Raw genomic sequence first — 14,737 nt, forward strand, 5'->3', positions numbered from 1 at the left:
ATAGATATTTAAAATTTAAATTTGTAGAATTTGAAGTTTAAAGACTGTAAGGACATTTTTGTTGCTGGTAATATAATTTAGGGGTAATTTATCAAAATTCACTATATATAACTTATGAAATTACCATAGATTACCAAACAGATCAAAATTACGTTTCGGGTAAATTATATTAAATTACCATGAATTACCTATAATTCACTATAAATTTAAAATATAATTAATAAAAAAATAAATTTAAATGTTACTTCGTGTTTTGATTTAAAAATTGTATCAGAATAACATTTTTTTATTTTTACTTTTTTTGAATTCTTTTTCTATGGTTATTTTTCCTAATTCATTTATATAATAGACGTTATATTGATATAAACATTCACATATTGCTGTTATTTTTCACAGAATTGATAATTTTAGAACGCAATTTCGAAATATTTCATGAGTACCGTATGAGCTTTATTCTTGGACGTTTCGTAAAACGGGATCATATCATATTTGAATGTTATACCAGGAATCGCAGAAATCTCTAAATCCCTGCTGATTCACATTGCTTGAAATTCTCAAGAAATCGATTCCAGGTTTTATTGAAAGTTTCCTTGTTTACTGCAAAAATATTGCGTGTGAATACTAGCACAAATATTTTGAAAGTGTGCAGCCGCAGAAATTTAATGTGTAACGTAATAACCTTTTGTATGGATCCTAAGTCTTTTAATATTAATACAAATTATTTTAATTATAATATAAATATTTTTTGGAAATTATAAATCTAAAACAGTTTTATTTAACCAAGAGGACGAATTTCAGAAGGAATATTTAATATCAATGAATATTTGATTAAAATAATAATAGCTTTGTTACGATCATTAGAAGAAAAATGACTGATTGTCCATCTCTAAAGGATCAAATGAAAAAATGGTCTTTAAATAAAAGGATGGACAATTCTTATTTTTCTCATCTAAAATTTAAATAGCAGGTAATATATCTAATCGTTTGTCTTCTTTTACGGTAATCAAGCATAGAGGCGAAGAAAAAACTATTGAATTTCAAAAGGTACAAATAATTTGTCTCTCGGATAATATTTTTATTTAGCCAAGTCTCAGGTAATCCAAGGTCCACTTCTGAACAGAATAAAAAAGGGATGCAAACAACATTTTCAACACAGGTCCAGTAAAGAAGGTAATAAATTATGTTTATAATAATTATAATTTTTCTTATTTATTCATTGTCTGGCTTCAGTGAATACACCGAATAACTTATCCTTAGCATAACTGTCCTTTTAAACCACTTTTTGTTCCTGGTACGTGAAATGACTCAACGCTACCAATTTTTGAACATTTCTGAACCTAAAGAGGTTCTTTGTGCTTGGTTGTTTTCATGCAGAAAATTCAGCATTTTTACGAAAGATTATTTAAACAAATTTATATTGTTGCTTTGTAAAATATGTAAAGTATGCAGCGGTTGACTCCACGAGCAAGGACCTTCGAATGTGACATTCTATTGATTAAGCACTTAGAACCCTCAATTATCTCTGAAACTGCCGATTAGAAAAAGCAAACAAATGTGTGTCATGTATAATAAAGCAAATGTTGACAGTTAAGTGGTTCTTGCATTTTTAAGATATTTCTTCCGTATTTTTTTCAATAAGTTATGTACAAAACTGATATATATGATTAGTATTTTCTGAGAACGGAATTATCGCGGTATTGCAGCACACCGCTCAATCATCTGCTACCGATATGAGCCTCCAGACGACGAAAAAACGCAGAAAGAAAGAGCTACAGAAGCTCCTAATTGTACTAAATTTGCCCGCTTTTTGGTCCCAGCGTACATAACAAGCATTATGAGGTTTGGATCGTGATTTTCATTGCAAATTAAACCTTTTAACTCACAAATATTTTGGCGTTTTTGGTTGAAATTTTAAAACTTTTGGATGAAAATTCTCACAGAAGATATTATCCAACTTGAAAAAAACGGACTTTTCTAATTTTCATGTTTGTGTGCCAAGTTGGAAGGTTTTTACATAGTGATGCGTTCAATCGACACGATCCGAGAAACGAGCTACATTTTCGAACTACATTTTTTATGCTTATATGCCTATTCTTATTTTCTGCCATTCTTCAACAATCTGTTTAAGGGTTCTATTTTTGCGAAAACATGTGGCATAAGTTTATAGTATCAAAAAGCCATTTTTACCAAGCGCTGTTATTGTGTAATTGTTTTTGGTAAAAGGAATTCTAAAATTGGCTTTATTTTGTCTTCATCAGTTTGTTTGAATTGTTGATTATGAATTTGTTTCTATTAATGTGTCCGAAACTAAGTTTAAGTACTAAATGCGTTCTTCAAATGTTTCAGAAAATATTACTATTTCATCCCAATAACAAAAAACATTTGCTTTTAAATCCGGGATAATTACTTTGTCGATTAAGCTTTAAAATGTTGCTATTGCTTTAAATAAACTGAAAGTCTTTCGAATAAATCGGAACAAGCCTTTTCCTAGGAAATTACAAATTCTGTAGGTTTTCGCGAATTTATGTCCGACGTTATTTCATTATAAGCCGAATGTAGGTCTATCTTTGAAATATATATTTTTTTCGATTGTGAGGTGTACAAAATGTACGCCATTATGGGTACCGGGTATAATCCTTTTTTAGTTGAATTATCAACTTTCCTAAAATCTGAGCAAAACCTATATTTTCCTTTGAGTATTTATAACATTACTATTGGGTTAGGCTAATCGCTACAAAAGGGTTCTATGATTCCTTCCCCTAACATTCTATCAATTTCTCCGTACATTATCTCTTATATTTTAAAATATACATGGTAATATATTTGTTTATTATGATCATTATCTGGAACTTCAAGCCTATGTTCTGTGAAATTTTGTACTATTAATTTTTTGCCCATTTCTGGTATTTTTTTAACTTTCTGTTTATTTTTTTCTGCTCCTCTTCTAAAAGTTATATAATTCCGTCCAATTTTTCCTATACCTCAGGTATTGGTTCTCTAGCTACTATCGGCTTTCCTATAAAGTTATTATTTAAAATCACATTATTTAAAAAAAATTTTAATTTATATGATTATGTAATTGGATATTTTATAAAATTCATTTGAACCATTGATTTTTACTTTATTTTTAGTCCTAATAATTGTATTAAAATATTTTAAACCCTGTCTGCCTTTAAATTCTGTGTTATTATATTTTGCACTTTTATTTTCATCAGCTGTGGTATACGTGTCTGGATCAAATACCATTGACTCGCTGTATTGGGGGACGGGGCTTCGGTAATGATTTGTCATTAAAGAACAGAGGCTAATCTAATTGTCTTGCTGTTTTAATTCTATCTTTCTCTTCTTTATTGCCGTTGACAACATCTATTGACAACTTACTCTGTCCTCGTCAGGAAACTGGTACCGAGTATACAAGTCGGAACCAATCCTGGAAGGACGATAAATCTGAAACGTAATGATTTGCTATTTACATTTAAAAAGAAAGTCACTTGTCCTACAAACTAAGGCTTCCAATTATTATTGAATTGCAATTGACTATTTTCTACTCTCAGTCCCTTTTCATGTTCAAATAATTATACGAATAAAACGCCATTCTGTGCAAACTATGGTGCGATTCTTGCCGTCCAGAACTTTAGATTATTCTCCTAACTACTTAACCTTCAGTGATTTTACAAGGATTGTAATTAATTAGGCTTATTTCATTAATCAATCATAAAAATCACCTGCCTCACATTTTTCTCATTTCGAATATTAATTTCACTTACCTATATTGGGAATTTTCGTTATAATTCTTAAAATACCGTGAAATTAATTTCCCAAAATATTTGATTATTCTTGTGCAATCAAAAAGATTTCAGTAAAAGATTGTGACTCTAAATCCCATTAAATGTGCTCCCGATTTTTAACGGATCAAGCACTCAATAAATAGGCTGAGAATTTTTTAAATTAGGATTTTGTTTTCTACTACACAAGGATAGTCGAGCTTATCATGGCACTCATGCTTAACACCGCAATCACGATTAATCACAGAAAAAATAGGAATTGTCGTGCTTAAGCTCCCAAGTTTCGATGGGTCACTTAATTCAGAACAAGACCACCCTCCAATTCAAGTCTTTGAGAACCAACAGTTCGTTCTGAGCATGAATCCAGTGAGAAAATAAGAATTTCATTTTTCTTATTTAAATTAATTTTTTAACCTTTCTCAACAGGGTTAAGTGCCACGGAAGACAACCCTTTTAAATCCTCTCTGACAGCCTTTCCTCTGAAACGCGTTTACCTACATAAATCAAAACAAGTCGTAACGCGATGTTACGAGCCGAAAATCAGTCGCTCGCCAAACAAAAGCTCTCTCTAGAAGCTTGGCGCCGACTGTCGATCTATCCATCCTCTGGTAAGCACAAAGCTCCCGTTCTCGCTAGCTTGTCGATTTCCACTTACGAGTGTTTGCGCACGCAACCACACCTGTTTCACGTAACGGTATATACGGTTTATATAAACCTTCTGTTTCGGAATTTGCAAGTCATGCAGGAGAGTATTTATTTTCAATTTCACCAGATCTTGAGCGAATTCAATGAATACAAATATCATTGAATTCTGGACCGTCTAAAAACGTGAAAACCCCAAAAGAATAATCATAAACCCACAAACTCCAAACCTCAAACTAACAGCCCCTAAACCCACCAATCCCAAATTATACCAATTTCTCAATTTGTATCATAAGATGTGAGGTATTTGGGTTTGTGGAATAGAGTTTAGTGGGTTTGAGGTTTGTGAGTTTTGGATTTGTGGGTTTGTGGGTTTGGGTTTTGTAGGTTTATGGATATGAAGCTTGTGTATTTGAAGTTTGTGGGTTTGGATCTTGTGGGTTTTGGAGCTTGTTGGTTGTAGAGCTTGGTGGTTTGGGCTCTGTGGATTTGTTTATATGGAGCTAGTGGGTTTGGGGCCTGCTATTTGGGGGTTTGTGGGTTTGGGGCCTGATAGTTTGTGGGTTTGAGGCTTGCAAATTTGGGGTTTGAAGCTTTCAGGACGAAATTTATGAAGAAATTACAGGTTTTTAATCATTTTTTGAATTTTTCTGCAAATCCTAACGTGCTAGCTCAATTCTACAAATGTATTTGCGTTCAGCGACTCCAGAAACATAAATTATACCTATTAGAATCCCAGTAGACTACCAAAACAATTTTGTGGTCCTGTCTAATCTTAAGATTGTAAATAGAGTTTCCATCTCCGCTGGAATAATATTAATATTTATTATTTTTTAGGTAGAACAAAAGGGTTTGGCACATATTTCTATCATACAAAACTTCTCAAATTATACGAAACAAAAAAATACCAGAGGAACTAAGTTTGATGCAAATTTCCAAACAACAAATGAATTCTCAACGAAAATCGTAACGTTTTATATTTCAACTAAAGGCAGAGAGCATTTTTTTTGACCAAATAGTATCCTTCTCCGCTGCTTTGTACAGAAACAATCCTTTGCCCACTTCTTTGTGCTTCCTGACAATTGTAAGAAGAGGGTCTTTTCTATTTGCGACTCTATGTTCTGCACCCAGAATAATCCTGTTCTGAAGACATTTAAGATGCAATATTCCGCGACCACCTTGTCGGCGTGAGGTCTAGAGTCGCGGAACAAAAGACTTTAGATTTATGCTTTTGTTTGTGTGCATAACCTATCATCTCCCGATATCAAGGGATCTGAGCTCGTTCTTCGTCCATAGAACTACTCCAAATGAATAGAGTTGTACCGGGACGGCAAGGTTGTTCGTTGCAGATACTTTGTTCCTCGCCGACAGTTCGGAAGACCGAATCTGCCAGTTAAGACGTTTGTATCTGCTTTGGAGAGTATCCTTTATAGATGTCACATCCTGAATACGGCTCTGTGGCACGCCCAGGTATGTATGGGTATCTCCAGTGCAAAGATGTTCTATAGTGCTTCCATCGGCGAGCTCCGGGTCTTCAGGGATTCAATTAAATTTTTCTCGCTTTAAAAAACCTTGGTGCATTTGTCCAACCCAACTTTCATTCCTATTTCCTTAGCATATCGTTCGACAATCCTGAGAGCTAAATGTACTTGCTCTTTGTTTTCAACATAGATCTTAAGATCGTTCATGTTAAATACATGAGTGACTTTGTACTTTCAATAATCTGCCAAGAAGATTATTTTTAACTGAAAAAGAAGAATTTTATTAAATCATACCAGCTGAATAGAATCAGTTTGAAAATTACAAATAATTCATAAAAATGAAAAGGCTGGCCCGAAATCTCCCAGAAAATTTTCAGCATCTTTGCAAACAATCAAATCTTCTGACAATTTTAAAGTAAAAAATTATTGCAACTTTTTTTCGAAATCTTAAAAATTAATTCTTAGGTCTTTTTTTATAATTTTCAAAATCTTTAAAAGTGGTTAAAAACATTTTCAAATATTCTGTTAGAATCCTTTAAAAACTTCATGATCTTTTTCTGAAATCACTTTCTCTGAAAGTGTTGAAAACTCTTGAGATATTTTTAAATATACATACATTTAAACTTATTTGGAAAAAAGTCGAGTAAGAGTTTGGAAGATTTTAGGACAATCACGCCCTCTTCTCAGCCTATGTTCTTAATGTTGCTGTTTCAGAACAGAGGACTTTCAAGGATTTATTTTCTAGATACAACGGCGTCATGCCTCCGCTCGAAGAATTTCGTTTTGATTGTCAGCTTCGCAATATGACAAACATTTCGTGAGGACCGTATGAAATTTATTCTGGCACTTTTTGTGAAAAGGGATCATATCATGTTTGGATTTATACATTGGGTATCAATTCAAGGACTAAGCACTTTATTCTCTCACTGGGGCGATTTGCTAATCCTATTTGATATAAATAATGACAAGTTGGTTACTTTGCCCCATGATTTATCTCGAAAATTGGTTGCGAACCGTCGTTATTCAATGGTTATTGCGCGTGATGAAGATGCCGCCAAACACAAACTAACATCGAACAATTCGGCATATAAAGAAGCTCACATTATAGCATGCAGACAATGAAAGGCACAAGCAGATATTTTAGAAACAGAGCAAGAACAACTTCTGAAAGGCCTGCGGAAAACCTTTAAAAACAGCGTTAGAGGAATAAAGGTGAAATACACTTAAGCATATAATCGTGTATGTATGATTCATTTACATAATTATGAAGAATTTAATATAAACAGGCAAAGAGGAAGGAAGATATTTAAACAGATTATTAAAAAGTATTATTAGAGATTTATTATTAAAGATTATTAATAGGATTATTAAAAACACATCAATGCTCAGGTCACATCCCAGGTCAAAATCATAGGTGATTTACGTTGCGAATGCTGAATTCATTCTTCAACTTAAAAGCCACGCACTTGTGCGCACTTGTTACGATGGCGTTCTCCGGACTACTAAATGCAAAGTTAAATGTAAACATAAATGATGGTTCAAGTCCTGGGGAATGAGTGAATTTTCGCAGGCTTAAATCCGATATACTATACATAAATTTGACTGTAATGTAATTATTAGTTTCAAGTAAAATTAATTTTAATAATCTACTATTTACTTTTTTATTAATTTTCTATAAATTAAAGCTCCTATATTTTTACTCGCTAATCAAGGTTCTTTTTTGTCTAGAGTAACAAATATTTCTGTGTAATCAAACCAAAAACTTTGCAAAATGTTCTATAAGACATGTGCATTTTACCAGATGAAATACTGTATTTTTGATTCGACGTGTGTTTTTTTTCGGATCAGTTTATTCGATTTGGCGAATCGAATTTCGAAGAAGCGATATCTAATACTGTCTTCGAATCAGATTTTCGATTCGATTGCCTTTGACTGAATCGGTGATTAACTTTTTTTACATATTTTCATTCAATTAGTTGGCCGTAGTCCATTATTAAACCGAAACGAATGTAAGAAGCTATGAAGGCTTCTGTAGTGTAATCAAAAACCAACTCGAGATTATCTGAACAGGAGGCAGAACATATGAAAATACAAATCCAGGCTTTGTGGGAATGGTGACCTCGTCCTTTGGGGGTGGGATCATCAATTGGTTCAGCATATTCTACCCCTGTGTTAATGAATTCTCCTTCAGGTATAGTAGTACAAATGTAAAAGAGGTCATCCATTAGCTGCTGCTAAGTGTTACCTCTGCTTATGATGTATGTACCGACAAATCAATGATCGTACTAAACTACGACCTCGAAAAATCCAACAAGATTCTGGTAACGTTCCAAGAATGAGTTGGAAACCCCCATGAAGACAACGAGGATGACAATCGCGAATGATAATGGTTGTGTGAATAGACCCTGTCTGTAGAACCAGTGGATGCTTCTCATCATCAGTTAGAAGAGAATGCTTTAGGCGACCTCCAACACGAAGAAGTTAACAATCGGAAATTTATTCTTTCTCAATCCAGAATGAAAGAACTGTACGGAGATCTGATGCAACTAAAATCAGAGAGTCGATAAAAGAACACGAACTGCTCCGTTAACAGTAACGGGACGTTCTTCTTTTGTCACTGTGTTTTTTGAAGGACCAAGTAGAGATAAATGCCACTCTTCTTGTCTTTTAAGGCACGGAGGATCATGTCAACAGATTAAAAACTGCGAAAGTTCAAAAGCTGACAATACGCGAGAAGCACATTCAGCTGGATTAGCTACAACCGAAACCTGATGACAAATTACATAGCTCAAGACGAGAAAGCGGAATATTTTGACGGGAACCGACCTTTGTTTTCGAAGAAATGAGTCCAATAAAATAATTTTCTTTAGTCGAAATTGTCTTTAAATAAACGAAAGCACTATATGTTTTTTTCAGAAGCGCCAACAAAGCCAGTAATTTCGAAATAGCATATAGACAAACGAAATCATATTTACCGAGGTACTCTGACACAACCTGAAAAATCAAACAAACGCAGTTTAGATCCGAGAGCAAAGCTTGGTTTTCTCTAAAAAGTAAGTTGAAGCAAATTTGAAATAGCTAATCAAATAATTATTATTCTCACTTAAATCATCAACAAGTCTCAAAATTCTTCACTTTGTCAAATCCAATCAATATCAATAAATGTTGAATGTTATCGACTTACCAGGCGCTCTACTATGAACAATAATCTGGGTGGAATTGACAACCCGATGGTCACCGATCTTTCAGAACCATGTTAAGGTTACGAAATACATGAAAAGTATATAAAGCTTCTCGACAAATTGAGAAAATCCTTTAGAATCGAGAAAAAGTGCGAAAGAAATTTGTGCGAATTGTCCTTGCACCAATGCTAAATCAATGAATCGGAAAATCTGGCTCTATAGAACCAATGTTTTGTAAACTGGAAAGCCACTGAACATTGTGAAGAACGATCAATTGTGCTAGAGAGACATGCATGTTCATTATAAATAGATTAAAACTTTGTATTTGAAATCTTATACAATCAACAGAACTTTCTGCTTGCCGAACCCGGACTGGCGAGTCCGGAAAACATAAAAGTGAAACTGCACAGGAGTATATAACGGATCTTTAGCAGATGGCTTTACAAAGCAACATCGAAGACTATTCAAAGAAAACTTTTAGAAACCAATTTGTTTTTGGTCTACGATCAGAAAAAATAGAGAAACGATTGCTTATAGTTAAAGACTTTACCCTCATGAGTAAATCTGAGAAGAAATCTTAAGGGTTTTTGCGGACAAGTCATAACGAAGGTCAAAGTTCAAGTAGATAAACAGGACGAAAGTAGGTCAAAGGCCAATTAAAGCGCGTCTGCCTTAAGCGAACTAAAAATGAAGGTCTTCATGAGCTAAATCGAGTTGACGACATTTTGGCTTTAGACTGCAAACTGAAGCCGTCTAGAGAAGAATTCGTCGTTAAATTATAAGTAAATACAAATAATTTCCATTGGAAAACAAATAGCGGAGCAGCAGTGAAGTTGTAAACAGAAGATTTCATTGTAGCGTAATCGGAAACATAAGATTGCGAAATAACAATTTCAATTTATTTTCATACACTAACGATCACGCAATTATTTTCTGGTACGTCAAGGTTGAAGTTTGCGTCAGGGGGCGTAAGAAAATTCTAGATTTATACGTTGCAGATGGAAACAGTGGTCAATTGATTGGCCGATAATGGATTCTAGCACTCCGTTTAAAATTAGATGATTCAGAGAGTACATCTATCTAAAAACTATCTGGCGACTCTACTGACGTTAAGAATCCAGAATTATCAACAATTCTAAGAAATATGAAATTTGTTTTGAATAATTTTTAGTTCAAAAAGGTGCGATCAGCAAAGTTGAGAATTCGACACTGTAAAATACTTTACTTTGTTTAAAGAAAGGTTTTCGAAAAAGATGCATGTCTCTTGTTACTTATTCTTATTGATTATTACAAAAGTCGAAAAGTAATATCATGCGAATTCTTGATAAATATGTATGGCGTCATTAAAATCTTGGAAGAGATAAAGTTCCAACACACGCACGCACATGTTCTTGTTGGGAAGGGGGGCAGAAGATAAAAAAGCTGAAATCAGCCAATAAAAATTAATTACGCACGCCTATGAAAAAATCTTCGAGAAAATTCCATTTCTCTCTACATCAGAATCATTCACTGTCATATACTGTGACTATCATCAATTGTATTGAAACATGTGGATCACGGATGGCACTCTATTAGTATTTCTTTCTACTTCACTCAATTTTATTGGTAAATATATATTATCATCATATAATATTTATAATTTTAAGCTGAATTGCCAAACAGATTGATAAATTCTCTACCAAGAAGACTATTTTTAATCATAAAAGACGAACTTCAGAAAATATTACAAGCTGAATAAAAGTATTCCAACTATTAGAAAAAAAATTGTAAGTGAAAAAGCTGGCCTAGAATCTTCCAAAAATTTGTTTACAGTTTTGCAAATAATAAAATTATATGAAATTTTAAAGTAGAAAATTGTTAAAGCTTCGACTGATTAAAAATCTTTTTGTAAAATTTGAATACTTTTGAATAGAATCCAGAATTTTCAAAAGTTCGTTAGTAATTATGAAAATGTACGGAAAAACTTTAGCAATAAATGTATTTTACAAGCGGAAAATTAATTTTCATCGCACCGCCATAATAAGTATGATTTCAGGTACTTGAAACGTTACCTAAAATAGCAGAAGAGAGTGAATTAAAATTAATTGGAATGGATTGGAGTGGATTAAAATTAATTGAAATGAATGTGAGTGGATTTAGTTGGAATGCAATAAAACTGATTGGATTAGAATATAATGAATTTGAATTATTTCGATTTTAATGATTGAGAATGGATTTCATTAGATTGGAATGAATTGGATGTAAGTGGATTGATTTAAATAAATTGAATTGTATTAGATTATATTCGATTCGAGTGGATTGGAACGAATTGGATTGTGATGGATTGTAGTTGAGTGAATTGGTTTGGAATAAATGGTATTGGATTTGAGTGGATTGAACTGATTGGATTGAAATAAATTGAATTGGCTTATATTTCAATAAAGTACATTTTAATTATCTGGATTGGTATGTATTGGAGTGGACTTGTTGAAAACAAATAGGATTTTGTCGGAAAGGACTGGATTAATAATGATTCGATTGGATGGGATTATATTGAAATGAATTGGATTAAAGTGCATTGTATTAAAACGGGTTGGTTTGGAATGAATTGGTATGATTTGCATGCATTAGATTGAATTTGGCAGAAGTGGATCGGAATGAATTGAATTTGATTAAATAAAAGTGGATTAGTCTGAAGAAGATGTATAAGGAATGGGATTTGAGTGGATTAAAATGAATTAATTTTGAGTTTTTTTAAGTGGATTGAATTAAAATAGAATAAAGTAGATCAGATTGAATTAAATTTAAATATATTGGACTGGATTGGACAAAATTCGATTGGAATGGATTGGAATTAATTCGTTTAAAATGAATTAGATTGTATTACATTTGAATGGAATTGATTAGATTTCCGCTGGGGTTTATAAATTAGGACTCTATGCATTCTATTTGCTCCTATGCTCGAATGGTGTGATGAAAAACAGTATTTATGATTTTCCACTGTGAATTTTGAAAGCAAACACTTTCTAATTTGAAAGGTTAACCATTTAAATTTCAATAATTTTGATGCGAGTAAATTGAAAGCTTTTGAATTTTGAAAACAGAGCAATAAAAATTATTAAAATATGATAATTTTGAAAAATCAAAACTCTATCAATCCTAAATCTTCCTAATTAAAGAAATTTTAATATCAAATCATTTAAATTTAGAAAGAAAAGTTTAATTTAAAGGAAGATAAATGAAATGATTAGATTCAAATGATTTAGAAGTTCAAAATTGAAGCTTTAAATTCTATATCTGTCAAGTTTAAAATTCTAAATCTTTCGAATAGAAGAAATTTTGAAAGCATGTTATCAAAAAGGTCCCTCTTCTTCCCCGAGCTGCAAAATATACAATGTTTATTGATTAATTTCAATATTTTATCGTACTATAATTTAAGCATTTACGCGAAAATAAAAAATTATCACATCTTGCTCTTTTTAAATTTGTTTGTCTGTTACTTATCCCTACTTTATTTTGATAATAGATTTTATATATATGACATGCATTTTCAAATATTCTTGTTTCTTCTTACAGAATTGATAACTTCAGAACCGACGACTTTGGAGGAGTTATTTCCTGAAAAAAACGCCGTTATGCCTCCTTTTGAAGACTGGCGCTTTGAAGGTCAGTTTCGCAATTTCGTAACGTTTCGTGAGGACACTATGAGATTCATACCATCACTCTTCGTTAAAAGGGATCATATAATATTTGGATATATATGGTGGGGTTCCATTGAGAATCCAAGCGCTTTATTTCCTCATTGGAGAAACTCTTGTCTCATATTTGACATGCATAAAGACAAGTGGGTTACTGTGCCCCGTAATTTATCTCGAAAATTGGGTTCAAACCGTCATTATTCACTTGTTGTTGCGCGTGATGAAGTAGCCGCTACACACAAACTGATACTTAACAATCCTGTATACAAACAAGCGCACATTAAAGCATGTAGACAGGCAAACGATCGAGCAGACATTGTAGAACAGGAGCAATTACAGCTTCTGTCCAAGATGCGAACATCAATAGAAAACAGCATAACAGTAATCAAGCAGGAATACAGTCAAGCATATAATCGTACATTTACGCTCAATTTACAACTTCATGGTGAATATACTATTAACGGGCATCGCAATTAACCCCCCAACTCCTACCTCTCTGAAATGATTCTTTAAAAAATTCCCTCCATTCCGAACTCCCTATTCTCTCAATAATCCCCAGCCTACGTTTCGTATAATTATTAGATACCTTCCACATGTCCTTTCTTTTTCAAACCCTCTGATCACCAGATGGGTCAAAAATTACCCGACGGGATTTGAAAAGCGAAGTTTCTGAAAAAGGAAACGTCGCAGGGGCGGAACAAATATTCTGATAATTAGGGGAAAAATTAGGTAAATCTGAAGGGTCTTGTGGCGTTCTTATTTCAACGCTGGCTTTCTTACAGGACGGACGGAAAGTGCCTAGCGGGTCATTAATGACCCTTGCTGTGTATAATTGGGTGAAAAGTAAACAAACAGTTTTTCGTCAAGTTTTCAATTGAAAGTTGTTCAGTCAGTTGATTTGCATGTGTTTTAGTGAAAAAAAAAATATTAATTGGAAAATTCGAATCCACGCTACTACTACCGACAATTCCTAATTCAATTAAGTGCTGGCTTACTAGAACCTTTCCTTAGTCGGCGACTGACGCATGTGTCTTTGCAAAAAAGCTTGAAGTCTTGCGTTATTTCGATGCTGGGCATTGATGTTCCTCCGCCTAAGGACCGCAGTGATCAATTGCCAAGGCGATTACGGTGTCACTTTTGCGACTTCCATTTGAATAGAAAAACGGGTACAGCGTGCATTGTTTTCCAGGTACCTATCTGCCTCCTGAAGCTTCCACCTATACTCACTTAACAGCCTTGACTTCATTTTCTCCCATTCCTTTCTCCCTGCCCACATCTCTAATAGTCCCACAATTTCAAATTCCTGGATATACCTTCAGAAACCGTTATCTTTTTCTTAATCCTGCTACGTTCGTTTACACCTCTTTATCGTTGTCTTACAAGTACATTATATTATCTATTTTTATTTGCCTATACCGTACCTGTTCCTTTCTCGATTCCTCCTTCTATTTCCTCTCAATTATCTAGCTTCCCTTCCTTTTGCCCTTCTTTTCCTTTCTCTTCCTTTAAATTTTCTGCTTCACCCTCCCTTCTCACCATTCTTCTTCTTTCTTCTTTCTGCCTTGTCCTTCCCCTCTATTCTCATCCCCGTTCTTTCCTTCTACACCCCAATTTGCTCTAATATCTGTTTGACTTCTACTTTTTTCCTACTTACTTAGAAGTAACTTGTTAGTAGTACTTAGAATACTTCTAAGAATAACAAAATGTTGAGAGGTTATTCCACGTGTAAGATTTAATGATAAAAATAAAAGTGCGTAGAAGGATACAAACTTCAAAGCTGTGAACTAAAGCTATAGTGCTTTGTCGAATGAGCAAATGAAACTTTTAAGTGAACAAAATACTAGCCACGAGATTATCAAGAAATTAGGTTATATGTATTTGTGTGAGTCAACCGCATAACAAATCGGTATTAGAAATAATTTGGACAGGCCAAAATTAAAAGATTATACAGAAACAAGTGAGTTTTACAA

The sequence above is a fragment of the Belonocnema kinseyi genome, chromosome 2 (assembly GCF_010883055.1).
Source record: "Belonocnema kinseyi isolate 2016_QV_RU_SX_M_011 chromosome 2, B_treatae_v1, whole genome shotgun sequence".
In the NCBI taxonomy this organism is placed as follows: Eukaryota; Metazoa; Arthropoda; class Insecta; order Hymenoptera; family Cynipidae; genus Belonocnema; species Belonocnema kinseyi.